The following is a 27,165-nucleotide window of genomic DNA, read 5'->3' on the forward strand; positions in this document are numbered from 1 at the left end:
TGGATAAGTTCTTTGATGTCTCTAAACCTCAGTCTCCTCATCTGTAGAATGGGAATAATAATAGTACCTGTTTCTTAAATTCATTGTGAGGGTTAAATGAAGCAATGTGCAAAGTCTCCTTGAGTCTGTGATATAATATATGTGGGGTCTTATTATTTATCCCAAAGCAGGAAGCATCAGAGTTCTGGGAAGGTGACTTAACCTCACCTGCTCTTCCTCTCACACAGCCTTCCCACTCAGGTCTTCTGTGGATAGAGTTCCTCTGATAGTTTATTTATTTATTTTTTTAACCAGATGGAGACTCGTTCTGTCATCCAGGCTGGAGTGCAGTGGCATGATCTCGGCTCACTGCAGCCTCTGCCTCCTGGGTTTAAGAGATTCTCCAGCCTCAGCCTCCCGAGTAGCTGGGACTATAGGCACATGCCACCACACCTGGCTAAGTTTTGTATTTTTAGTAGAGACAGGGTTTTGCCATGTTGCCCAGGCTGGTCTTGAACTCCTGAACTCAAAGCAATCCACCTGCCTCGGCCTCCCAAAGTGCTGGGATTACAGGTGTGAACCACAGCGCCTGGCCAATCTTCTTTAAATGCCTATTTAACACCCTCAAGCTTCAGAGACCCCTCTCCAGACCCCTACTTGGTGGAACCCAACCCCACCACTTCCAGTGGTAATGGATTTCTGGTCCTCTGTCCTGTTCGTGCTCTGCAGACTCTGCTCTAAGTCTTCAGTTGCAAGTCTGCATGCCTCTGCTCTGTTCAGGCTCCTACAAGCCCCACTGTGGGGAGCTCTGGTCCCTTTTTGGCTATGGGGAAGAGAAGCAAGAAAGGGCACCATGTTCTAGGAGTCAGAGAGAGGTTGGTTTGGAGAATTTTAAGGCTGCTTTAGTTTTGGTTCTGTCTCTCCCTAGCAGCAAGGGCTAAGGTCAGTTTTATGCTAAATTAACTAAATGTATATATCACTCATCACACCCTAGCTATGGAGGGAACACTAATGCTTATATTATAGAATTATGAGCATGAAAACGCTCTGTGAACTCTTAAGTAACATAAAAATGCTGACTTTTATTGTCTAACTTGGGATTTTCTACGCAAGCTTTGCTTTAGTGATGAAGTTGGGAACCTGCTTTTCTTACACATTTTTACAAATATCAAGATGACTGATGAACTCTTCTCTGACCACCTGAAATATGTATCCAACACAGTTCTTCCGAATCCTAAGCTCGTCCTGAGGATGCCGCCTTTTCTGTGAGCTGGTTCTCATGGCTTTGGTGCAGTTATAAGTCACTGGGTCACGTTTCTGCACTGCCTTGCAGAAATGCTCTGCTCAAGTTTGCCATGGGGTCCACAGTGGGAGCCAGGAGGTCAAAGGCACCAGAAGAGACCATAGCCTTCTTCCTAGCAAGGCTGGGAAGACCTGCTGCCCTTTACTTTAGTCCCCATAGAAAGGCCACCAGAGACAAAGTCTGAATATAGAAACAGAAGGAGGCTGGTTCCTTTGGGCATATCTGACAAGAGATTTGAAATACCTCTGCTACTAATTGGGGGCCTATACAAATGAGTGTCTCATTTCAACGTGTGGTCAAGACTCAATGTAAGATTGCTAAGATGGGAGCTATGGCCTACCTGCTTTGTCTTCCTTGAGCCATAATAAATGCATTTATAAGACACCATGGGGGCATAGGGAAGATATAGTCACTCTGCCAGGAGTGAGGTAGCAAGGGGGACGGGTTCGTAGAGGAAGAGACACTGAAACTCCTTTGCTTTGGGCTCCCACGTCCCACCATGAAGGCTCACATCCGCCCCAGTCCCCAGGCTAACCCAAGCGTGAAGTGGACTTTTGAGGGACCTCTTCCAGTCCCAAGATCATCTTGTAGCTCTGAGTTCCCTTGTGGCTCCCTGGGTTTCCTTCCCTGCCAAGCCCCAGGGCTACTGTCCTTAGGAAAGGCTTCTAGGTAGCTCCAGGCCCCTAGATCACACCTCTTAGCTACTTCTTCTCTCTCTGGACCCATGTCGGGCAAGTCCATGGGACAGGACTGTGCCTTGGCCTATGCCTAAGCTCTGTTTGGTTGCCTGGTCCCCACATCCTTAGGTCTCTTCTAGGACTGGACATCTACCATAAGCCCCAGTACAGTGAAGAGGACTCTGCTGCTTGCCTTGTTTTCTTCCCAGCATCTCCTAGGGGATGGCGTTCTGTCCAGGTTCCCTGTCACCATACTATGCCTTCCTGTTGAGTCTCTGCTACCTCATCTTGGGCTCCATGATGCCAACCACTTTCTGGACTGTGTCTGAGACTCTTGGAGCTTAGGTTGCTGCACCTCATCCCAGCCCATCATCTCCCAAATCAGATTTTGCCACCAAATCAGTTGAACCAGTGCCTGTCCCTTCCTAGTAAACAAGTTTGGTGCCACTGTATAAGTCAGGGCTCTCCAGAGCCTGATATACAGAACCAATAGGATAGAGAAAGAGAGAGACCGATTTTAAGGAATTGGCTGATGTGATTGTGGAGACTGGAAAGTCTAACATCTGTAGAGCAGGCCAGCACGCTGGAATTTTGTTGTGGAGTTCATGCTGCAGTCTTCAGTCTGAAAATCTGCAGGCTAGAAACTGAAGCAGGACATTTATGCTGTAAACTTGAGGTCCCGTTCCTTCTTCTTCAGGAAACCTCAGTCTTTGTTTTAAAGGTCCTCAGCTGATTGGATGAGGTCCATCTACATTATGGAGGGTAATTTGCTTTACTTGAAGTCTACCGATCTAAATATTACATTTTAAAATACTTTCAAGGCAACATCTAGACTGGTGTTTGGCCAACTGGGCACCATAGCCTAGCCAAGCTGACACATGACATTAACCATCATGGCCACTTTCCAAGTTTCCTTTTCCATCCCCAGACAATGACGCCTCTACCAGTTGTGATGCTTTCAAGGGCAAAAATCACAGAAAATCCTACTCAAATAGGCTTAAACTATAAAGGGAACTTAATGGCTCTGGGAACTAATAAAATCTACAGTCAGGTAGACCCTAGGTCTGACTTGCTTAAGGTTTAAGCATCTTCTCTCTCTGATTCTCGTGTCTGTACCTTCACTATGTTGATACTATCTTCAGGCAGGCTTCCCTCCTGCTTACAGGATGATGCACTTTCTCTTTCACATCCAAGAGGAAAGAGGGCAGGGCATTCCTTTTAGAACAAGTCCCAAGCTTCCCTCTGATTGGCTCAGTCCCGACATCATCATCGTGGGCAAGGAGAAGCTCTGCTCTGATTGGCTCAGGTCTGCCCATGCCCTAACCAATCCCAGGGCAAAGGCATGGGATTGCCCTGACTGGCATCTAGTTAGGAGTCTTTCCCTGCAATTGGGAGTAGGATCAGTCCCACCACAATAAATGGTTGCTGCACAGCGGCTGAGGAATGGCCTGGATATTGGGAGATAAACTTAGTACTCCACATCAGCCTCCAAAGCAGGGCTGCCTGGAAAGAAGGGTGTTCCCTGTGTGGATATCAGGGCAGTATCAGTACAGCATGGCAGAGTGGGGTCGTGGCTGGTGGACATGTGCTCACTTCAGATGTCCTTGTCCCTGATCTGTTTGCCCCTCCCTCTGACACAGGGAGTGCTCACCTCAACAGGATTAAACTCCTAGCAGCTGGCTTTACAACTGCGGGATCTGGGATGTTGCTGGGAGCCACCCAGAGCTGAGGTGCATGATTCACGCTGTTCTGATTAGTGGCTTGGCAGGGACAAAGAATGAAGGAAGAAGGTGGCTTAGAGACAAGTTGGGGCAGCCCAGAAGAGGGGGTTCTTTGAGATTTTGATCTGTAGTTTGTTTTTGTTTAAAAAACCAACAACTGAGGTGGGAAGACTCACATCTTAACAAGTTGTAAAATGCCTCCTCCACCCCGCCCTCTGTCTAGGCCTCTTCCCTCTTTACTGTGCTGCCACTGCAGTCTCTGGCACAGGCACGTCACACAGAAAGCCAAGGGAGGGAGGGTGATGCAGCCTGGCCGAAAAGCACACCGGTTCCTCGTGCACAGTGAGATGGGAGCACACGGCCTGTCGGTGTGGGCAGCCCCGGCGCCACCTCGTACACTAGGTGTTCCCATCAGTCTTTGAACAAGGGCCATCCACTGTCTGAGCAGACACACGCCAGGTACCTGTGTACCACGTTGGAACTGAGAAAGACCACGAGAAAAAAAAAAAAAACAGCAGAGCTTTTTGTGGCCTCAGTATCACTCTGGGCGAGTGAGAGAGGCATTTGGGGACCAAACATGGCTGGGATTAAACGAGGGCGTTGCTACCCCAACAGGTACATAATTCTAAATTGTGTGAGGGGAAAAAGTCATCCTGTTGACTCCGAACAAAATGATTTATGGTTTACAAAGCTGTTTTGCCTCTGTCGGGTCATTTAATCTTCATAACCGCCTCTAAGAAACACGTTTACAGAACAGAAAACTGAGGCAAAGCCGAGCGACTTGCTTTAAATTATATATAGTTATAAAGTGAAGCTGATCTAACTCTAATCCCATTTTCTTCTTTTTGCTATTTGAGAGTTACATTTTTTTTTGGCCTTATCAGTACAGGGAATATTAGTTAAGACGTGCCATGGAATGGATTATACAAATCCCCCAAACCCCTTTGCTTACAGACGGGTTTATACTCATTCTTCATGCTTAGCTTGCTAATGTAGGAGTCACATGTTACTGTTGTCTTTATTCTCCTGGTTTAATCAGGAAAACGAGCCAGAAGAGCTGAAATGATTAGCTTGGGATCGTTAGAAGAGGAAAGAATTTATATTCACAGTGACTGTATCTCTAGTCCATTGATTAAGCAATGTTGCTTTTATGAATCAATTGTCATGATTGCTATGCTGAATAAAATGTGGAATCACTATCACAAAGAAAACATAAATTATTTAGTTTTAAAATACATACTATCTATGCATGGACCTAAATAGTCAATGGAATATTTCTATTTCCTCTTCCTGATTTTCAGTTAGGTTTTCTCAAGGGGCACTCACATAGGTCCCTCAGTTCTACTGTGGCAGGTAGCAGTGTGATTCAACAACACGCAATGTCCTGCCATGTGACATTATTAATTAACTCTCATTGACAGCCCCGTTGTACATGCAGGTTGATTCTTCAAATTCAATACAGTGTGGTTTAGGGGAAACATCAGAGACCACACATACCTTGAATCTGGGGCTCCAATTCCGAAGGCAAGGTGATTTCTAGAAATATGTATGATCACCTTTGGAGAGTCTAGTAACAAATGCACCAGCAAACTCATCTCTTATTAATGTGTTAATTTTTTTTTCCTTAGGGTATATAAAGGTCATTTCATAAATTGCACATTTCACACTGATTAATCTTCATGGATTATCTCTTGCTATAGCAAATATGATAATGTCCAACAATTGCAATTAATAATCATGGAACTTTATTTCATGAGAGGATGTTTTGAAAGCCAAATAATCACTGTTAAGAGGATAGCAGAAAATTGGATAGGGCAGAATAGAAGTGGAAGAAAGAGGAGCGAATAGAGAAACACATAGAAATGGATGTAGTGCTTAGGATACTCAAACATTGAAAGGTCTGGGTTTAGGAATTAAAAACAAAGGAGGTATTTGGCTTAACCACTATGGGATTTTTCTTTTTTTTTTTTTTTTGAGACAGTCTCACCCTGTTGCCCAGGCTGGAGTGCAGTGGCACAATCTCGGCTCACTGCAACCTCCACCTCCCAGGTTCAAGCGATTCTCCTGCCTCAGCCTCCTGAGTAGCTGGGATTACAGGCACATGCCATGATGCCCAGCTAATTTTTTGTATCTTTAGTAGAGACGGAGTTTCACCACGTTGACCGGGCTGGTCTCGAACTTCTGACCTCGTGATCTGCTCGCCCTTGGCCTCCCAAAGTACTCGGATTACAGGCGTGAACCCCACGCCCAGCCACTGCTATGGGATTTTAAGGATTCTAGATATAAAATATTTCATGGATTAAGTCATTTGACAAACATTTATTGTGTGACTCCTGTGTGTGTGGTACTGGAGATTTTAGATTGTTATTATGATCCAACAGTCTTATAGCCTACAGCAAAAGGACTGGAGAGAGAGAGAGAGATTTGATTAACATGAAGGAAAAGGAGAAAGAGAAGGAGAAAGAAAAAGCAGAAATGAAAGTAGCAGCAGCAGCCAATGTCAACAAAATCCCCATTGCAAGCCCTCATTTTTCCCAAGCAAAATATGTATAATGTTTGTGAACTAACACTTTCCCCAATTTTCTTCAGCAAAGGTTAGTCAATCGTGAACCCAAGCATAATAATATGTAAGTTCTTCTCTCCAGCAGGTACCGCGAGAAACACAAGTTAAGATTCACATTCTGTTCCCAAAGAACTTATGAGCCTATTTGGCAATTTCAAGCTAATGCACACTCAATTATGAACCCAGTGTAAGATAGTACGCATGCAGGTGTGGAGTGGTAGGATTTGGATTAGGGGTGCATGGTGGTTACAGAGGGGAGTGAAAGGGAAAAGGAAGTTTTCATGGAGAAGACAGACTCAAGTGAGACCTGAGAGGAGGGACATGAGTGGCGGGACAAAGAGACAGAAATTAGCATCCTATATTTTGGGAAGCATGAAGGACTGTCTACGTGATGGGAAGTAAATAGGATAAGATGAAACTTCCAGGGGCCCAGAAACTCATGCACAGGGAGGGGCCAAGAATTCAGTGTGGCCCATGATGACAGTGGCAAGTCAGGCAGCTGACCCTGGAACAAGGCGGGGATAGGATTAAGGCTGCCAACAGGCCAGTAAGATAACCCAATTCTGAGCAACTGGACCAGGATGGCAGCAGAGAAGGAGCAGATGAGACATTTCAAAGAAGGGGCTGATACGACTCAGAATCTGACCTGTTTAAGGGCATGGACAAGAAGGGGGCTTCAACAATGACTCCAAGGTTGCAAACGTGGGTCGTTTATGAGAATGGAAGCACCACCCAATCTTGGAAGAAGTCTAAATGCCTAGATGAGCATATAAGAATGACTTGCTGTTATGCCGGGACATGCCGCAAGGCAGAAGAAGATCTTCCTCTCCTTCCCCTACATCCAGAGTTGGGCAAGAGTGGTAGTGGGTGATGTTAAAGAACATCGGACAGGAAATGGACCAGGTTGCCGAGGGTCCAGGTCGGGCTGAGCAGAGCTGGGGCCGAGGAGTTCTGGGTCGAGGAGACTGAGAGTCCAGACTGGAGGACGAAGATGAACACAGCAACTAAGCAGAGTAGATTTCATGGTCAGCAGCCCAAACAGAAGTTTCCTTGGTGCTCAGGATGTGTGTGTAGAGGAGTCTTTTGGTTATATAGTCTGTAGATCCGTTTTTGTATTTGTGCTGTCCAAGCAGTGCTTTTCCATTCATTCCCCCACTGACTCATGCATTGGACACGCGTGATTTATCATTCACATGCACCAGGCACTATGCTGGGTGCCAGGTCAAAAAGAAAGAAGCCAGGCCCTCAAGAAGCTCCCAGCCTACAAAGGAGGGCACAGATACGCAGACTTTCAGAACTCAAGACAGAAGCAGTAAGTCCAAGAAAACTATCTGAAATAACCACTTGGGATATTTTCTCAGAAATTAACCAAAGGGATGTTGTGTTGAACTGGGATTGAAGAGGGTCAAGATCTCAGAGCTCTTCCCTTGGGAATTCTCAGCAGGAGGAGCAAAAGCAGAGGGTGGCAGGATTGAGGGTTAGAAACATGTGTCAGTGTATCCGAGAATCCAGGGCTGTTGTCACAGCAGTTTGAGGAGGCTGAGCAGACCCTACAAGAATCTGGTGTGGCCTCTGAGAGGCTAAGATACAGAGCACAGGCTTTTTGAATTGAAGGGTAAAACTGAGCAAATGAGAACTGACTCATTTTTATTTTCACCAATCAGGACCCTTTTAAATCCTATTTCATGGGTATATAGTAATGTCACGAAATGCAGATTTTATTTTCATCAATTGATGCCATAGAGAGAGAGGACTCCAGAGAGTAAGCTCACATCTCCCCGCAGAGGTTCCTGGCTGCGGGCCAGATACCATTCTTTTAAGCACCAAGCATCAATTAAAGGCAAGCTCTCCAGCAATTCTGCTTCCTGCGGACAGATTGGGTCCAAGGAGAAAGCAAGGAAGACCCTGAGAGAAGAACTTTCCCCGATGGTGGAGACTTGAGCTCCATTCAGCAGCTTAGATGTTTCCCCTGTCTCTCCAGCATGACTGCCAGGCTCTTACCAGCTTGGAAAGGAGCCAGGAGATGGGAGCCCCCTCCTCTAGGGCCAGTCCTTAGGTCTATAATAACACTGTGACATTTCATCCCTGACACTTCTGGCTGACTTCACCTCTACCCCCACCCAGAGATATCCCTGAGTCCTAGATGCATGGCTGCAGGCTTAGGGAGAGGTGCAAGAAAAGGAATGAAGCTTAGCAAGGTTGCTAACAGCCCAGGTTTGGGCATTAAAAAAAAAATGGATTTGAATTATGTGTCCACAACGTGATTCACTATTTAATCCTGAACAAATTAGTTTCTGAGTCTCTGTTCCCTTTGTAGACTGGGCATAAGCTAGTACCAGTCTCATAGGGACTTTGTACATATTGAATGAGATGAGCTATGTAAAGTGTGTTGTACTGCGTCTGCTGCCTAGGAAATGCTCACTGCACGATCCCTGGTATTACTAAGAATGTAGCTCTCCATGTTCTGTGTGAGTTCGAGGACTAACAGCGTTGCCTATACCCTTCTTTCCTTCTCTCCCCTGGCAACTCAACTCAAATACCTGCTGCTGAAATGGTCACTTCATTAATAGGTCGAATGATCTATGAAGAACCTCTACTGTACAGAATAGTTTTCACTTTGCTGCCTTGTCTTCCTGCTAATTTTCTGGTTAATCTGGCAATTTGAACAAGAATACACTCCCTCCTTCCCCCACCCCACAACGGCGCGCGCATGCGCGCGCGCACACACACACACACACACACACACACACACACGAAGATGGATGTGTGGGCAGCTGGAGAGGTGGGGTCATGGCAGACCAGAGGTCAGTGCTGTCCTGTAGGAGAGCCCACAGAAGAAAGAGGCCCTTTGCCAAAGGAGATTTTTATTTTACTGTCTCCAAAAGGTAAGAGAACACTTCCAATAATTTTTTTTTTCTTTTTGCTTACAGTCTCACAATTTAAACATAGGACACTGAATGGTCAGAACCTTGGCCCACCCCCGAGTGCCCGGGACCTGTTGCCAGAACCAGGAGTTTGAGTTCCTGCCCAGTAGGCTTGTAACCTGAACTTTCTGTTTCTAAACTCCCGGTTCTTAGTAGCCGGCGCAAATTCTGGGCCACAAAATTCTGAGAATTATTGCACTTGTCAGCTGCTAAGTCACATGCCCTTCAGCCTGGTCCCTGCTGGTGGGATAATAGTACTTCTGTTAAAGCCTATGAATTTCACTGTCACATAAAAATGGGCATCCCTAATAATACCATCCAAGGCTTGCCATAATCACCCAGAAATATGCCATCAGGCCTGTCATAATTAATCAATTTTCAGGATCCCCCAGGGTCTCCAAATACAATGACTGGTAGCAAATTAATAGAGACTTTGGATCATCCCATTTAACTTCATCAGGAAACTGACCCCATGATGAAAATTTAGTTTAATTAGGATAATAGCTCATATTTAAAGAGTGCCTCAAAGCGAAAGAAGCCCACAGATTTTTGTCTCTTAATTTTCAAAGCAGTGCCACATATCACTTAGAGCCAACTTCTAGGGAACAGGCACATTTATCCCCATTTTATGGATGAGAAAACCTTGCTGCATGTGAACAAGAACAAGGACTACAGAGCTAGGGGCTGAGAGCATGAGCCCGGCGATCCAGATCACACTGGATTTGCTTAGTGTATGTCTGTGAACTATGAGCAGCACAAAAATATATACGGACTGACATTTTTGAGCACATATTTAATGAATAGGGTATCCTGTGTACATGGCAAAGCCATAAATAGATATCGGTAGTGGAATGTCGGAGTGGACAAATATAGAATATAGCTTATGCTCAGCAATGCTAGACGCCCCCACAGAGCCCCATGCTGGTCTGTTTGGAAGCTTTTTTTTTTTTAGGTTCAGTTGCATGATAGTACAAAGAGCCTTCTGTTATGGTCTCAACACTACTATTTATACCCTGTGACCCATTAAGCACTGATTCCTTGGTTGGGGTTTGCCCAACATCTCAAGAGAAAAAAAAAGAGGGAAAAAATAGCCTGACTGGAAAAAAAAAAAAAAAGTAGTTCTCATTTACAATACTTGAGTCAAGAATTTGGAAACATGACCCCAGCCAAAGCTTTCCGAGCCATCATATCAAATGTTGTTATTTTTGGGTAGCTTGAAAATAAGGCTGGTTGAGGAGCGGATAAGGAGCCTCAGTGGCTGTGGCAGGAATGGGGTGGGATGGGTGAGGGATGACAGTGAGGGGGTCTGTTGGAGAGGGGCCCGCCTGGGCCTGGGGATGTCAGCTGCTGGGCTGGCCCCAGAGCCTCCTGGGGAGGAATGGGAGAACTTCACCTGTGGGTGGATGTGAGATGTCACCTTGGCCCTCTAGGTTTCCCAGAGGTACCTTGGCACTGTTGCCCTTCCAAGTACCTGGGGTAAAACATTCAGTTAAGTTCAACCTTCCTGCCCCCAGTTTGTTTTTATTTCAATAGACAACATTGTCCATGATAGTGAATTGCCTCTCCCTGTTTGGGAAAGTTGCCTGCCCGTGATATTTTTATGCTCTGTCTGCAGTGGGTGAAAGGGAATCCTGGCTTAAGATATCACCGGTAGGGTAATGCACTCCTCCAGCCCCACAAAGTTGTGACCACGTCAGAACTGAGACACTGCCCATCTTTGGAAATACAACTCACTCGCTCTGTTCTCCCTTCCATCTCAATGTGTTCAAACACACTCATGTGTGCACTCACACATACACACACACGCATGCATGCACACGCAGGCACACATGCACACACAAACACACTGGGCTCAGAGGCCAGATGGCTATCTGCTGTGTCATGGACTTTTAATACATATTTGAGAATTATTCTGGAGGAGCATGAGGGAAAACTAAGATATCAAATAAACTTTCCAGAGAATACAGAGACAGGAAGCCTAAACTCGATTCTTGCATTATTCACATGCCCTCAGAGTTACCTTAGATGAAAAAGTCTTTAAAATATTTAGACTCAATTCCCCTTTGTAAAAAAAAAATCAATGTCTAACTGCCTATGAACTCTGCAAAATATGAGATTGTCTATTCTTGGCACAAGTTTCAGGTTTTTGTGCCTCGCAGACTTTGCTTCTAACTGACCCGGCCACACGGGCCTCTGGGCATCCACCGAATCTTGCCGTAGAAATTCCACCTGTCCTGTAATCAGCACGAATACTAAATTCTTCATCCAGCTTTCTGCAGGCCCCCAAGTGCAGACAGACAGTCTCCCACCTCTAGACACTCACTGTGCCTTTTGCTACTTAGCACATTCATGCTTTTCACCTTTTAAAGGGTGTGTTTCCCATCCTTATAAGAGACGATGAAATCCCAAAAGACAAAAACTATTCTGTCCACTGCTGATGTCTCTCAGGTTGTTCCCACAGTCCCTTGTCTTGATTGGCATTTGCATTATGTGGGCCAGTCCCAGTGCCAGCCAGGACCGTGGTCATTTTAAAAGAAGCTGCCCCACTCATGGGTTCAGCTGAGAGGAGCCCAACCTGCTCCAATGGGCAATAAACAAAGACCACGAGTGGGATGAAACCAGGATGGAGGCTCACAACATAGCATGGGAGCACAAAATACAGCATCTCACCTAATTGAGAGGGAGTCACAAGAGGCCTTGCTGAGTAAATAAATGTTTGAGTTGGGACTGGAGGGTGAGGAGGAGTGATATGGTTTGGCTGTGTCCCCACCCAAATCTCATCTTGAATTGTAGCTCCCATAATCCCCTTGTGTCGTGGGAGGGACCCAGTGGGAGTTAATTGAATCACGGGGGCAGGTTCTTCCCATGTTGTTCTCATGATAGTGAATAAGTCTCACGAGAAGTGATGGTTTTATAAAAGGGAGTTCCCATGCACATGCTTTCTTGCCTGTCACCATGTAAAACATGACTTTGCTCCTCATTCACCTTCCACCATAATTGTGAGGCCTCCCCAGCCATGTGGAACTGTGAGTCCATTAAACCTCCTTTCTTTATACATTACCCAGTCTTGGGTATGTCTTTATTACCAGTGTGAGAACAGACTAATACAGGGAGTTAACTGGTCAACCAAATGATTGGCAGAGGTATGCAGGCAGAGAGAGGATCTGCTCCAAGCCAGACACACACTCTAGAAAGGAAAACAAATGTGTTAGATTGGGTAAGAGAAAATAAAGGAATTTGGTAAGAGATGGATTGGGAAAGGAGCAATCCTAAATTTTGGATGTTCTTATCAGCCAAATTAAGGAGTTTCACTCTAATTTAAGGACAATGGAAAACTATTGTTTTAAGTAGAAGGGAGAGTCTAGGTTGCTTGTGTCCAAAGTAATGTAATTAACATTGTGCTCCATAGTGTTTGTAAATGGATAAATGAATATTTATCATCAGATAACCATAGCAGAGGACCCTGGTAACTCCTGCTCCAATGTGTTAGTTTATGTTACATTTTTCCATTTGAGAATCTTCCAAAATGTGTCAGTGTAAACAAAAGTTATCTTTCTGTCAAGAACTTAATTCCTCATCAAAATAGGTATAGTATGAATGGACAAGCATATTCACTTGTACCTGAAGAACCATGAGTTGCCCACCCTCTTAAAAAGTATCTTTCTCATTTCCCTTTGATAGATAAACTTGGCTCTTTTCATTAGCCTTCTAGAACTTTGAGTAGAGCCATGAATCTATAATCTCTGGTACAGAATGATCAAACATTTTTCAATACATACTAGAAAAGATATCATGAGTTTAATCTACAGCCATTTTTAGCAAGTAATATGGTTTTCTGCCTTCATAATGGGAAGTGTGGGTCTCAGGTCACATGTATAGTGAAGGTTGACTAACAGCCATATTCCTCAGAGAGCATGTAGTTTGTCCTCCTAGTGGTACTAGGTGTATTGCAATTTTATGTCAACACAATTTTCAGGAGATTTTATCTCCTTGCCCCAGATACTTCTTCTCCAATACCAGTTTGTCCCATTTTCCTAGGAATTTTGTCTTGCATTTGGCTCTTTTGATGGATTCTTGATGATCTGTGTATAGTTTGAATAGTACAACTCTTAAGACACAAGATATTGGCCAGATGCCGTGGCTGACACCTGTAATCCCAATACTTTGGGAGGCCAAGGTAGGAGGATTGCTTAAGGCAAGACATTCAAGACCAATCTGCGCAACATAGGGGGAAACCCTGTCTCTACAAAAATTAAAAACAATAGGAAGGAATGGTGGCACATACCTGTAGTCCCAGCTACTTGGGAGGCTTGCTTGAGTCCCAGGGCTGGAGGCTGCATTCCAACTTCGGTAATGTTTGAGTTTAGAGACCCTGTCTCTAAACAACAACAAAAAGAGATATGAGATATTGGTACCTTATAAATTGTTTCTTCATAGACCATAGGAGAGAAGAAACTTACTAGTTTTATTCCCATCTAGAATAATTATACTGGAACTGTATCTGCACATGCAAAAAAAAAAAAAAAAAAAAAGCCTTTATATTGTTGGTACATGTGAATTACTACGGAAGGAAGACATATAAATCTTCATCTATGCCTCTCCCTCCTGATAACGTCTAGCGTCAAGAGTTGGTTTCTGCCCAATGCAGCAGAAAGTCAGATGGCTGAAAGGAAGGAAAGATCACAGGTACTCTCTACAGCACCTGTGTGATGACGAGATCTGCTTAAGGCTGTGTCTGGAGATTCTGGAGACTCGGGGGAGGCTGTAGGTCTTAGCCTCTAACTCCTAATTTGGAAACACCTGCCACTACTTGATGCCAGTAAGGTCTGGGACAACCCCCAGGAGGTGTCTAGCCTAACTCTAAAATCTTTTTTATTCCTGAAGCATCCTTTCTGAAACGTGCATTGTTTCCAATTTAATTGATCTAGGTAGAAGAAAGGCTGACCCTAGCAAAAATAAGACTTATTTCCTCTAAAAAGAAAAAAATTGTATGCAACTCCCAAGAACGCTTCGTTCTGCAGCATTGGGAGGGAGAGGTGGAAGTCACTGGTGTGCCTGCCCCCTCACAGTCCCCCTGCCCACATGCTCCTGTGCCCTGGAAGGACTCCTTGTGCTGAGTGGCACATTATACGGGTTCAGGAGGCACAGCACAGGCAGCCATTGGGTTTTTGAGCCAGAGAGGAAGGCGTATTCTTCAGATGCAGCCACTAGGAGGGCATTTCTGCCACTGTTGTTTTCTCAGGTCCAGGTACATCACTATCGTATGGATGCATTCATCCCACACTCCTGCTCTTTTCTGTCTGTTCCTCCACAGAAGCTAATATCCCTTTCCTCTTTCCCCTGATCTCCGTCCCTGTCCCTGTTGTCCCACTCCACAAATACCCACAGATGAGGGGTCCGGATGGAGGACTTTCCAAACCCACAGGCAATCACTGTCCTTGTGACCTAGCCTGTGATTCCTGTAAGAGTCACCTACAATTCCAGGTGATATTCGTAAAACATAAGCTGAAATTGTTCATGCAAGCCAAATAATAATGCCAGCCCCAGGTCTTATCATAACTGCACTCAGAAGAAATTAGGCTTGCCCTTGTAGAGTCCTATAGGCCAGTGCATCTCAAACTTTTAGGAGCCTGTGAAAATGCAGATTCCAAGTCAGCAGGTCCAGGGTGGGGCCTGAGAGTCTGTGTTTTCAACAAGCTTCTGGGCCACGCTGGTGCTGCTGGTCTGAGCACTACCCTTTCAGTGGGAAGGTATAGATCTCCAGCTCCTGGGGAGCCTGTGTCAGATCTGATTTGACCCTATTTGCTCAGTGCTTGGCACTGTACCTGGCACTGTACCACGTGTGTGTGTGTGTGTGTTGGGGTGGGGGGGTGTTCGGAAGGAAGGGAGAAAGGAAGAAAAGAAAGAGAGGTGAAAAGAGAGAGAGAAGGTATAAGTTTTCCATTGAGTAAATCTTTTCTGTTCTTGATATTTACCACCTATTAAAAACCAAGACAGGCACAGGTGAGGCAGAGGTGCAGTAAGGCTAGTGGAAGCTTCTTAAAAGATAATGTCTTCCCAGCATATTTGTAGATGTGTCTGTGGCCCTCAAGGCTTGCTTCCGAATTGGCATGTCCCTGTGAGGATGCCAGCGTTCTCTCAAAGATGGGGGAGCTGTGGCGTACTCACAGGCACTGGTCACTGAAGAAAGGACACATTCAAATCATAGGCTGCTTTTATCTCGAGCTCACTGACCAAGTGGCTCCAGGTCCGGGGAACATCTGAGGAACAACACTTTCTTTAGGAAGTGGTAGGACTTTTCCGTTTGCAGAATTTGTATGAAAGCCTAAAGACTCTCAGATATTTACATCTCTGCTCCTCCTAATGTATAAGACAAGGTTAAAATGCTTGATCTACAAAATGCATCTTGCCAACAGCCAGCAATGGAGACTCTCCTCTGCCATGGTAGCTTTCCTTTTTTTTTTTTTTTTTTTTTTTGAGATGGAATCTCGCTCTGTCGCCCAGCCTGGAGTGCAGTGGCATGATCTTCACTCACTGCAACCTCCTGGGTTCAAGCGATTCTCCTGCCTCAGCCTCCTAAGTGGCTGGGATTACAGGCGTGTGCCACCACGCCTGGCTAATCTTTGTATTTTTAGTAGAGACGGGGTTTCACCATGTTGGTCAGACTGGTCTCGAGCTCCTCACCTCGTGATCTGCCCACCTCGGCCTCCCAAAGTGCTAGGATTACAGGCATGAACCACCGCACCTGGCCGCTCTCCTCTTAAAGACTGCACAGACCCAGGAAGGTAGTGGGGGAATAGGTGTGTTATATAAACAATTAGGTGGTATGCCTGTTCGCAAATTATGTGAACTTGTGCTAAAATTCATCATTATTGTTTTCAGAAAAACATGCATTCTAAATAAATCGTATATTTTTATTATAAAATTAACCTGGCTGGGCATGGTGGTACATGCATAGTCCTAGCTATTCAGGAGGCTGAAGGCGGGAGGATTGCTTGAGCTTGTTCAGGGTTACAGTGAGCTGTGATTGCACCACTGCACTCCAGCCTGGACAACAGAGTGAGACCCTGTCCCTGTTTCTAAAAAAGAAAAAAAAAAGAAATTAATCTAATCCGAAACCATTTTAAAAATAGAAAAAAAACTAAAACAAAAAGGGAAAAAAGTCATTCCAATACATTAATATTTACTATGTTAAACACAGCTTCTAAGAACATTTAGCTATATTTTCTTCACCTTTTTTTCTGTGTGTTTTTTCATGTGTATACTAATTTTTACATAATCATGACATGTGATATGTGTAATTTTATATGGTACTTTTAAAATTTAACATTGTATCCGTCAGAAGTATTTCCCATCTGTCATAAGTATTTATGATACCTTCATAACCATCATTTTCACTTCCTTCGTGATTGTCCATTCAATGGCTGTCTCAAAGTTTATTAACTGAGTCACTAATGCAGTTGTGTATTAGGTCTTTAAGTTGTTTTGAAGGTTTTACAAATATAATTGTGCAAAAAATGTAATTTTGGAGGTGCCTGTTTATACATGCATATAGAGATTTAGATTATCCTAACCAGCTTGAAATCCAAAACAGATATATTGATCCAGATTTTTAAAACAGATGTGTAACAGGCAACATAATAAAAGCATTCAACAAATGGTCTCTATGAAACAAACAGGGAATAGACAAAGTTGAGGCTCCTCAGCCTCTGCTAAGCAGAGAGGATGAAGGGCCAGGGCCCAGGCTGCAGAGGGATTTGAGGTTCAAGAGGCCAGGGGAGTGACCACCCACCACACTTGGCAACCAGTTGACCCATGACTTCTCCCTGTGTGCCAGCCTCCTCATGGAAACTGGGTAGCAGTACCTACCTCGAAGGGTGTAGCAAGGGTGAATGAAATACACAAAAGCACTTGGGACAATGCCTGTCCCAGTGTGAGCTCTCAATAAAAGTTAGAAAACACAGCCGGGCACGGTGGCTCATGCCTGTAATCCCAGCACTTTGGGAAGCCAAGGCGGGCGGATCACCTGAGGTCAGGAGTTCAAGACCAGCCTGGCCAACATGGCGAAACTCTGTCTTTACTAAAATACAAAAATTAGCCTGGCATGATGGGTGCCTGTAATCATAGCTACTTGGGAGGCTGAGATGGGAGAACTGCTTGAACCTGGGAGATGGTGGTTGCCGTGAGCCGAGATCGCACCACTGCACTCTAGCCTGGGCGGCTAAGCAACTCCGTCTCAGAAAAAAAAAAAAGTTAGAAAACACCACGGTGGGCAGGCATGGTGGCTCATGCCTGTAATCCCAGCACTTTGGGAGGCCGAGGCCGGTGGATCATGACGTCAAGAGATTGAGACCATCCTGGCTAACATGGTGAAACCCCGTCTCTACGAAATATACAAAAATTAGCTGGGCGTGGTGGCATGTGCCTGTAATCCCAGCTACTCAGGAGCCTGAGGCAGAAGAATTGCTTGAACCTGGGAGGCAGAGGCTGCGGTGAGCCAAGATCATACCACTGCACTCCAGCCTGGTGACAGAGCGAGACTCCATCTCAAAAAAAAAAAAAGAAAAAAAAAGAAAAGAAAACACCATGGATCATGGTGTGGCCAGGTGCAGTGGCTCACACCTGTAATCCCAGCACTTTGGGAGGCCAAGGCAGCTGGATCACTTGAGGTCAGGAGTTCAAGACCAGCCTGGCCAACATGGTGAAACCCCATCTTTACTAAAAATACAAAAAAATATAGCCAGGCATGGTGGCAGGTGCCTGTAATCCCAGCTACTTGGGAGGCTAAGGCAGGAGAATTGCTTGAACCTGGGAGGCAGAGATTGCAGGGATCCAAGATCATGCCACTGCACTCCAGCCTGGGTGATGAAGCAAGATTCCATCTCAAAAAATAAAAAAACAAAAAGGAGGAAAACACCATGGTGCCACCATTCACAAGGCAGAAGCTGCTCCTGCCTTTATTTGTGGGGGCCTGGGGCACAGATGCTATGTGTATAGATATTAAAAAATAAACAAAGAAAATAAACTGCTAAGTATGTTCCATCCTTCCATCTTGACAAATATTCTTTTATCACAAAAGGTACAAAATATGTGTAAAGCTGTGATATAATGGATGTAAAATATGACAAGAATTAGCAAAATCTCAAGAAGAAAAGAGTCTGATCATTTGTGAGCCTGTCTGGGATGTTATTCAGCTAGCAATGTTTGGATGAGTAATAAGAATAAACACATATAAATTCATTACATCTCATATATTTATTAATACAATTTATTTTCTTGCCTTCCTTTCAGAAAAATCATGGATTATATTCTTATAATCAAAATTTTCACACAATCTGTGTTCCATTGATAGCAATAATTTAACAGATTGAAAATAAATGTAATTATATTAAAATATACACAATTTGAGTGCATTTTCATCAATATGTAAATCAATGTTAATATAAAAAACTAAAGATTTAATTATTTTGGATGTTTCAAAATGTTCTTTTTCCTCTCAAATATTAAAAATTATCCATTATAACCAAAATGCAAATTAATAAGTATCAAAAATTAAAATTATTTAAACAGATCTGAAGAGTTTTTAATCTTTATATGATTTAATTACATTTTATTGCATATTTTTATGAAAAGAAAACGATTTGTAATTCTAGCAAAGTCCATTTAGTTGCCAATGTAAAGAACTGGTTTTGTACTTCACACATATTACATCCACAACTATATTTATATATAAAGGTAAGAGAAATAGGAGTTATGTACTATTACAAAATGTTAGCCACAGTGTGTGTGAACTGTTGCATCTACTGTGTGCAATATTTTAGTACCTCTGGAATCCTGAATTGGAATGGGAAGAGAAGTGAGAAAATGAACTCTTGGCTCTGTTGGGAAATAGTTCTTTATTATGCAAGAATCTGTCACATCCTTGCTGTATGATAGGAAGACTCTCACAAGGTAGTGAGTTTGTCTTTTCCTATCAGCACTTCTGATGCTCACATCCTCTCCACACTCTAAAGTGGTGTGCATTTCTGAAGTCAACAGCAGGTTGCACAGACACCTCAGTACTTAGATACAGTTGCCTTTTATTGCAAAGGCAAGATGCAAGGACAGGCAGTGTGAGGAAACGTCCCTGGGGCCTGAGCAGCATTGCCCAAAAGAGTGGATGTTGAGATTGCAGCTTGCTGTGGCTGCACTGAACGCTGGGGCTCAAGTGATGGGGTGTCTGTGTGCACTTTAGTAAGTGTATGTGTGTATGCCTGTGTGATGTCTAGGGGCTATTTAAAGTGTGAGAACTGGCTCATGGCCTCCCTTGCCCTGAAGGCAACACTACAGAAAATAAACAAGTGTTACTATGGACAAATATTTATTGGGATTATTTTTTCTGCAGTTCACAAATCCTTCTTACAAACAGTATTATCCAAATATTTTTCCCTTGTTGACTTTGAATCTATTCTGAGTGTTTCTCAGTACCTTACCCATCTTAAATGACTTGACTTTTAAACATTGAGCCTATGTCAGTTTTGACATCCATTTGTTACAGAAAATAGAAGGAGAGGGATCCCTCCTTTCTCATCACCAGGGCCAATTCCAAATTTGACAGCCCATCCTAAAACAGGGCTGCATTATCTGGAGAGAAGTCTCATGATACGGAACAGAGGGGCAAAAGCCCAGAGGAGGAGAAATAGGCTGAAATGCAACTCAGAGTCCCCGCTGCGTTCATTAAGAATCTCTTTGAATCACGATGCTTTTTTCATGATCTCTGAAGCTGCTGAGTTTTGCTTCCTACCAGAAGCCTCCAGCCGTTTGTCAGGGACAAGACTCCAAGAAAATAAGGGGAAAGTGTGGTTGAATAGGAGGCAGTTGTTTCTGCAGCCTAGGCGGTGGTATAATGATATCATTGTCTGCAGGTCTGGGACTCTGGGCCCTGGGGCAGAGGCAGGGCGGCAACCTGAGCTGCCTGGCAGAGATGTCAGAATCCGCAGAGGTGAGCCCACCAGCCAGTAGTGGCCATTTGTCCAGTTGTCTATGAAAGAGTATCAGGTAATGCACTAACCCTGAATTCTTCCAGTAAACTCACCACCTTTTTCTCTAGAAGTTTTTTATATTGCTGATCTTTGATTTCTAGATAGACTACACCAGTTTTTTTGTTTGTTTGTTTTTTGTTTTTGTTTTTTAGACAGAGTCTCACTCTGTTGCTCAGGTGTTGCTCAGGCTGGAGTGCAGAGGCATGAGCCCAGCTCACTGCAGCCTCCACCTCCCGGGTTCAAGTGATTCTCCTGCCTCAGCCTCCCGAGTAGCTGGGACTACAGGCATGCACCACCACACCTGGCCTGTATTTTTAGTAGAGACGGGGGTTGGCCATGTTGGCCGGGCTGGTCTTCAACTGCTGACCTCGTGATCTGCCCGCCTCAGCCTCCCAAAGTGCTGGGATTACAGGCGTGAGCCACCGCGCCCGGCCAGCTTACACTGTATTTTTAAAAGTCCTCTCTCTACCCTGGATTTAGTCCACTGTTTAAATGTCATTATTTCAAAATCATAATTTTCCTTCTTAATGGTTTAAGGCAGTGACTTCATTTGCAGTCTACCTTAGGTTATAAATTCTCCCTCTCCAAAGCACGTTTTAGGGTTGGGTCTCAATATACTGTCTGTTGCTTTATATATATTATGATTAAATAACTACTTTCTATAACATCAATATATATTTATTTCAGGAATATAAAGATTGGTGGGAAAGCAGGGAGAAGGGAAAGAGAATAAATCTGTGGTCTAACTGGGAGATGATAAATCACTTCCACAAGTCTTTCTGGAGAGCCCACTACGTATTTGATGCTGTTGTGGTGCTGGGATCAGGGGTGTGACTTCTACCCAGCTGCTCATAATCTAGGAGGGAAGGCAAACCAAGCTCACAGATAATTGTCATTTAAGGGAGACTAAGGTGAAGTTATTAAACAAATACAGTCCAAACACTGTTTACAGCTATTTGTACGGATCAAGCAACATTTCCTGGCAAAAGTGTTTGAAGAGAAGTGAAAGAGCATGGTCCCAGAGGCCAGAAAACACAGAGGGCCAAGAAGCAGCCCACTTTGATCTCAGCCACATTGGATAGGGCTTGGGAGGCGAGGCTGAGACACGTGCATTTCATTTGGTAGGCAGTGGGGAGCATGCAGTTTTTAAGCAGGGAGAGGATATGATAAGAGCTTCATTTAGGAAGATAAATCTGGCAGCAATGTGTATGACAGATTAAAGTCAAAGAGGTAGGAGATAAAGAGGCCTGTCAGAAGTTATTACAGCATCTTTGCATGGAAGAAATGAGGGTCTGAGCTGAGAGGAAAAAAACAGGACAGTGAGCCAAGGCCTCCTGGGTTTACTTGTAGAGATATACCCTGTCAAGACCGAATGATACTCCTATTCCTGCCTGTGTCTGCTTGTGTGTTTCGCATGCGTACGTTTCAAGCATGTCTTTTGCCCATTATGCCTGGCCCATGTAAATAACGTGGTCAGCAGGTCTTGGGTCCCAGGTTAGGTCACTCATAGGCATTGCTGGGGTAGTAGGATGGTCAAGTGAAGGCTTGGACTAGAAATACAGCCCCGTTGTTGGCTGAAGGTATAGGTGAATCCCATAACATGGTAATGAACTCCAGAACATTCTAGTGGACTGAAAAGGAAAAAAAAAGAATACACATATGGCAGTGTCAAAAACCAGGTGGGCAGGAAAACCAAATCCTGGGAAAGGTTTAATACCACATCCTACATGAGGCCTCACTCTGCCAGTCAGGAGGAGGAGGCCATGCTCAGAGATACTGGACACACTTCTGTGTTTTGCTGAATCCCTGGAAATCGGAGTCTGAGGCTGCAGTGTGCAAGCCAAGATGTTTACTGGAGAGTGCTTTGGGGTCAACATCTGCCAGGGGTGAAGGATGCAGAATTGGGGAAAAAGAGAGGTTGAACCATGAAACAGGTGCAACAGAGGCCTCGCCCAATCCCTGGGGAGCTCTGGATTGAGCATGGCCCTTCCCAGTTGGCCCCAATTAGGGCTTGAAGGCAGGGCCTTTGTATCCTGCATTGACCAATTACCGAAGGTGGAGTCCTCCCAGGAAGGGGGAATAACCCCAGCCAGGTGGCTCCCATTAGCCAAGGGCAAGTCCTAGAGAGGGTCTCAGCTGTGAACACTCAGCAGCCAACTCTCCTTTGCAGCGGAGAGAATGAGGGCCCCAGTTCTTTGGAGAGATCTGAGGGCACTGTGGCATCCAAGTACGTCATCTACTTTCTGGGGATGGGCTTTGTCTCTTTTGAGAATCTTGGGAAAGAGGCCAGCAGAGGGAATGTTATTACCTAGAGCGCTGCACTTCTGAAAGCTGAAGGACTGTGCAAAGCCAGCAGTTGGGGGGTGTGGGGTGACAAGGCCAGGGAATCTGAGCTGGACAGCCTAGGGAAAGGTAGCTGAGGGTGGTGGCAGGGGTGAGGGCCTGCAGCCAGGCAGCTTGGTCTTCAGTCTGCCACTTACTAGCAATGTGACCTTGGGCAAATTACTTCATCTCTTTGTCCCTCAGTTTCTTCCTTTCTGAAACATGGACAAAAATAGTTCTTACCTCATAGAATTGTTGTGAGACTAAATGAGATAATGCATGCAAAGTGCTTACTGCTAGCCCATAATAAGTAGGGCCCCATTGAGGGTGGCTGCTAGTATCATTATCTCTATTGTTCAAAATTATAATGAAATAGGTTGCCTAACTCGGAGAAGGGCCTTAGGCAAATACTGGGGGCCAGAGTCCTAATCCAAGAGGTCGGAAATGTAGGAAAATTGGGGCAAACACAGAAGCAAAAGGTGTGTGTTCGAGCAGAGGAGCCTCAACAAATACCCAAGAGAAGGGCTGATGTCCCATTGACTTTGATGATGTGTTTTCCACCAGATAATATAGCAGAAGCAGCCTCATTTTCAAAAGCCAAGAGGAAAACAGGACACATTCCTGGTGAGAAAGTTACTGTGTTCTTTATTTTACTCTGTTCCTTTAATTGGATTTAATCACAAACTTCTCCTTCCCACTGAGTTTTCTTTATCTTGGATTCCAAGTCCTGGCTTTGCCACCCACCATCTGTGGGCCTTGGGCAAGTCACATCACTTCTCTGACCCTTGATTTCCTCATCTATAAAATCAGATGAATAATGCCTGGTCGTATTTGGTGGTTGTGAGATTCCGATGAGAAATTATATTTGGAAATCATTTGCAAACTGTAAGACGCAAGACCAATGTTGCTATTATTAGGATTGTTCTGCCGATTGCTTTTGCTTTTCTGGATGTGAGGCTCGTAACCAACAGAGGCTGGAGTGGAAAGCCACAGTAATGAACAAGAAGGCTATGGGAAAACTGGGGTGAAAACGTTCTCCATAGTAGCTTTCCTGTCTGAGTGAGGATTATACTATGTTTTGTCCCTTCATGGATAAAAGGCCTGTTTCATGCCAGACCCAGTTTGAGGCCTTTAAGATCGAGGGAAATATAAGATATCGTCCATTCTGTCAAGGTATTCATGACACACCTGTTTGGTTATGTGAATTAAATTCTATTTCCATAGGCAGCAAAAGAGGTCCACAGGTTCACCCACACTCCATCCCCCAGTCCCCAGATTATCTAGATAAAGCCCTCTTGGGAACATGAAGCTCCTGCCAGGTGTCTGTCATCCTGAATTATTGCCATTTGGGTTATGGCAGACATCTCACCTGTGGGGTGGTGATACCCAAGTGTGACACACACTCACACGCAGGTTTAACTTCCTAATTAAATTGGAGTTGGAGAGTGGAGTCATTTTATGAGCATAAATGTTAACCTTTAATGGATTTTAATTTAACAATCTTTCTTTTATGAGTCATACTTTTTTTTCCGGTCTAGTTTAAAAAAATTGTCTGTTGGCCCGGCACAGTGGCTCACTGTAATCCCAACACTTTGGGAGGTCGAGGTGGGCAGATCATGAGGTCAAAAGATCGAGACTATCCTGGCCAATGTGGTGAAACCCCATCTCTACTAAAAATACAAAAATTTTAGCTGGGCGTGGTGGCACGCACCTGTAGTCCCAGCTACTTGGGAGGCTGAGGCAAGAGAATCACTTGAACCTAGAAGACAGAGGTTACGGTGAGCCAAGATCGTGCCACTGCACTCCAGCCTGGTAACAGAGCAAGACTCCATCTCTAAAAAAAAAAAAGTCTTTCTTCTGTTCCGTGGTCAAAAAGTTTGAGAGGTTTCCTTCTGAGATTTAAGTCTGAAATCTAATTAGTATTGATGTCTAGGGAGTATGAAGTAGGGATCTAATATCTTTTCCTCCATATGTATATGTATTTTTAACAGAAAGGACATTTCCTAAATGATAGGAAATATGAATGTGTTGGGAGAAAGAAACAAACAAACAGAATTGGGTTAGAGATTATAGGAGGTTAAGAAGACTAGGTCAGTCCTCAGAGTTGATTAGGATGAAACCCTTCAGGCCAAGGGGTAATGATGTCATTTTCTTACTCCTCTGCCCCTCTTGGCATGTGTCATTTTTATTTTAACTCAGCTTCCATATTGATTGCATGAGTCCATGAGCCAAGCTGGGTCATAGTGGTGAAGAGGAGCAGTTAAGTAATAACCATGCTATCAATTTGTTCATTTGCCTTAAAAATGCCTATTGAGCATCTGGTACTGGTAAATAACAACGGATAAGTGTAATTTCTGCCCTCATGGAACTTGCCCTCTAAATATGAGTACATAAATGAAGTGTAGTTTCATAACTAGATGTGATCATCTCATATTCATGAAATTATCGTAGTTAACAAAGTTACCCTCATATATGATCCCCGTTTATATGTCTAATTGAGGCTCAGGGACTTGTCCAAGGTAACACAGCGAATTAGCATAGAGTCAGAATAAGAACCTAGATTTTTCTTTTAGTTCAGGGTTTTCTCAACTATTCTGTTTCCTAGCATAATCTCAATTTGCTGATGGCTTTTATTGTACAATTAAATCTCCTGCTTTATTAAACCTGTCTCTATCTACCAGTCAATCAACCTCTCATTCATCTATCCATTTATCTGTCCATTTATCTATTCATTTTTCTATACATTCATTTATCTCTGTATTATCTGACCATCTACTTCCCTATCTGGGTAGATGGAGTTGGTGGTGAAAAAAGTATTGGAAAAGATTTGAGGCTACCTGAATTCAGCTAGATCCCAGGCTTATTCCTAGCTAGTTGCCTAACATCAAGCCAGTTACCCTGTATATTTGCAAATCAGTTTTCACATCTATGAAATGAAGATTTTGGACCAATTTTTTTTTTTTTTTTGAGATGGAGTTTCACTCTTGTTGCCCAGGCTGGAGTGCAATGGCATGATCTCGGTTCACCGCAACCTCCACCTCCTGGGTTCAAGCGATTCTCCTGCCTCAGCCTCCCCAGTAGCTGGGATTACAGGCATGTGCCACCATGCCTGGCTAATTTTTTGTATTTTTAGTAGAGACAGGATTTTTCCATGTTGGTCAGCCTGCTCTGGAACTCCTGACCTCAGGTAATCTACCTGCCTCTGCCTCCCAAAGTGCTGGGATTACAGGCATGAGCCAACACGCCCGGCCATACCAAATTTTTTTTAAAGTGTCGTCTGGGTCTAATATGATGTCTAAGTTCATTTTGTTCTGCTATAACAGAATAACTGAGACTAGGTGATTTGACTCATGGTTCTGGGGGTTGGGAAGTCCAAGACTGAAGGGCTGCATCTGGTGAGGTCCTTCTTGCTGTGTCATCCCCTGGTTGAAGGCAAAAAGGCAGAGCGCGTGTGCATGAGAGAGAGAGAAAGAAGGAAAGGAATTTGAACTCATCCTTTTATCAGGAACCCGGTCCCTCCAAAGTGAACCCACTCCAGCAATAACAGCATTATTAATTCATTCATGAAGGCAAAGCCCTCACAACCTGATCACCTCCTTAAGGTCTAATCTCTCAACACTATTGCTTTGGGGACTCAGTTTCCAACACATAAACTTTGGGGGACATATTCAAACCATGGTACATGATTTCTTATTAACTTTATTTTTCAAAGTATTGTCTCCATTAATACTCCTTTAATTCACTAATAGGTAACTTCACGTTTGTACACCTGTTGTCTATAGCTAACTCCCAGGCCCCTTCTCTGTTCTATTGATTAGGCTTCTTTGATTGCAATTAAGAAAAACACAATTTAGGCTTGGCGTGGTGGCTCACGCCTGTATTCCCAGCACTTTGGGAGGCAGAGGTGGGTAGATGACTTGAGGTCAGGAGTTCCAGACCAGCGTGGCTAACATGGCAAAACCCCATCTCTACTAAAAATACAAAAATTAGCTGGATGTGGTGGTGCACACCTGTAGTCTCAACTATTCAGGAGGCTGAGGGACAAGAATTGCTTGAACCCTGGGGCGGAGTTTGCAGTGAGCCAAGCTCGTACCACTGCACTCCAGCCTGGGCAACAGAGCGAGACTCCATCAAGATAAATAAAATAAAATAAAATAAAATAAAATAAAATAAAATAAAATAAAATAAACTCACTTATGCAAGCACAAGACTCTAATGGCTTATATAGTTGGAAATACTGGGTTGGTCAGAATTGAAGCAGTAACTAATAGAACCAGGGCCTCTGGACTAGAACTAGGAATTCTAAGTGACCATATCTCATCTCTATCTGTATTTTATGATTTTATGTTTCTCTTTATTTATAGAGCTCATTCTCCTCTACTGCAGAAAGGCTTTGCCCACACAACAGAAATATGGCTCCTGGCCTCTCCAGCTAAGCAACTCCAGTAGAAAAATTCCTTCTCATGTTGTGTGTACATCAGTACAAAGGGAAGGATTCTGGCCATTCTCCACGTATGATTGGGACATTGGATGATTCTGGAGAGGGTTCCTGTAAGCCACAGCCCCAAAACAAACCCGTGGAATAGGGGAAGGAAAGTTCTCCCTCAAAAAGGACGCTGAAGAGCAATAGTTTTAAAAAATATTCTTTGCTACCA

At 44.1% G+C, this 27,165-nt stretch overlaps 1 long non-coding RNA gene across 1 annotated transcript in view; it reads left to right on the plus strand.

Moving 5' to 3' along the window:
- The first annotated feature begins 9,008 nt into the window (after positions 1-9,008).
- Positions 9,009-27,165, plus strand: part of LOC129136209 (uncharacterized) — a 35,303-nt gene continuing 17,146 nt past the window's right edge. Inside the window, exons 1-2 of the long non-coding RNA XR_008537600.1 lie at positions 9,009-9,128; positions 20,072-20,204. This is a non-coding gene — a long non-coding RNA (uncharacterized LOC129136209). The remainder of the gene's footprint in view (positions 9,129-20,071; positions 20,205-27,165) is intronic.

The sequence above is a fragment of the Pan troglodytes genome, chromosome 1 (assembly GCF_028858775.2).
Source record: "Pan troglodytes isolate AG18354 chromosome 1, NHGRI_mPanTro3-v2.0_pri, whole genome shotgun sequence".
Classification (NCBI taxonomy): domain Eukaryota; kingdom Metazoa; phylum Chordata; class Mammalia; order Primates; family Hominidae; genus Pan; species Pan troglodytes.